We start from the raw sequence: 1,786 nt of genomic DNA, 5'->3' as shown, positions 1-1,786 counted from the left end.
TAAAAAATAAATTAAAAAAAGATTACATGTTGATCACTTAATAATAATGTCACCTATGACTGGTACACAGATGTCAGTACACATTTTTGGATCAGTGACAAGTGTTAATTTAAATATCTTTATTAAAAAAAACTACTAAAAAAAGTAGATTACATGTTGAGCACTTGTGAACTACAAAAAAGTCTGACCTACAAAAAATGCTAATACATAATTATATATATATATATATATTCTGTATATGCACCTCTGGTATTGACTTTTCGTATAGTCAATACCAGTGCAGGGAAACAGCCAGGTTTTCAGCTACGTATTTATGCGCATGCGTGAACATCGTGCGCATGCGCAGAACGGATCGTGTAGGCAGGACGGATCGTGTACCCACAGTCCTCTTAAAAACCCTCTATTTCATGTTGTTGCCATATGGCAACAAATTCTTTTTCTTAGTGTTTTTCACAATAAACCATATAAAATGCATTGTTTTTTGTTTAATTGTGTAAATAGGTCTTTTATTTTGAAGTTGTACTCATTTGATGACTCCACATACCCACAGAGTCCTGTCCCCCCCCCCCTTTTCCGGACATGTGCCACACTAAAGATCACGCTCCAGGATCAGACAAAATGTAGTTGTTTTTCTTAATTTTAGAAGCATTTCTTTGAAAAAAAAAAGTTCAACTGTTATCTGGAATAAGTAAACTTAAATTTTTCATCATTTAAACCAGTTAAAATGTTGTATTTGTTCTGTAAAAGGCTCAAATTAATTTGTTGCCATATGGCAACAATATACAAATATTGACGTGAAATGTGTACATTTTGCCTAATGTGCTCAATTGAATTACTATAAGTTTAGGCTACTCTACTGTTTGCAATTATTTATAATATTTTAAAAGAAAAACATAAAATGTATTTATATTATGCTATTCCAGCCATTTTTTAATGAATATATTATCTAAAATATTAATTACACTCTAATGTAAATTAATTGCTCACCAATAAAAATGAGTTATTCCAAAGGAAATCATGTTGGCTCATTCAAATTATCAGTTGGTCCATTGACATTTATAATCAATATACCCTTCTGGTTTAAATAGGGAGTTCCTAAAGGAAGATTATGTATCAGAAATATGTTTTCAGTGACATATAGTTCAGTAATTGTAAGTTTAGTCAGTGTGTTTTGCTTATTTTGCCCTAATCAAGTAGATTGTATCCGTGTGTCTTCTTTCAGGTGTATGTGACAGACTTATTACAGTGTTATTATTAATATTTATCAAAAACAACAATTAAAACTAAACTAATTTGACTGTAAACACATTGGGCTATACATGTTGATACATATAAATGGAATTTGTTTGGTAATTATTTCAATAAAAGCATGTTTCTAAAGAAATAATGGATTTTTGGCACTTTCCACTAATGTGCGTTGTTGCCCTATGGCAACAAATTACCAACTACCCCCCCTTCAACTATTTAAAAAAAAAAAAATTCAATTGCATTATTTAAGCATCCTGGAGTAATAAAAACACATCAAGATATTTTTACCATGTTTAAAAAATAGTTCATGCAATAGAGGGTTAATACATCCATGAGGCTAACGACTAACCGCTACAACTACACTCACCGGCCACTTTATTAGGTACACCTGTCCAACTGCTCGTTAACACTTAATTTCTAAGCAGCCAATCACATGGCGGCAACTCATGGTCAAGAGAATCTGGTCAAGAGAATCTCCTGCAGTTCAAACCGAGCATCAGTATGGGGAAGAAAGGTGATTTGAGTGACTTTGAACGTG

Source organism: Etheostoma cragini, chromosome 7 (genome assembly GCF_013103735.1).
Source record: "Etheostoma cragini isolate CJK2018 chromosome 7, CSU_Ecrag_1.0, whole genome shotgun sequence".
Taxonomy (NCBI): Eukaryota; Metazoa; Chordata; class Actinopteri; order Perciformes; family Percidae; genus Etheostoma; species Etheostoma cragini.
This window is presented reverse-complemented; position numbering follows the sequence as displayed.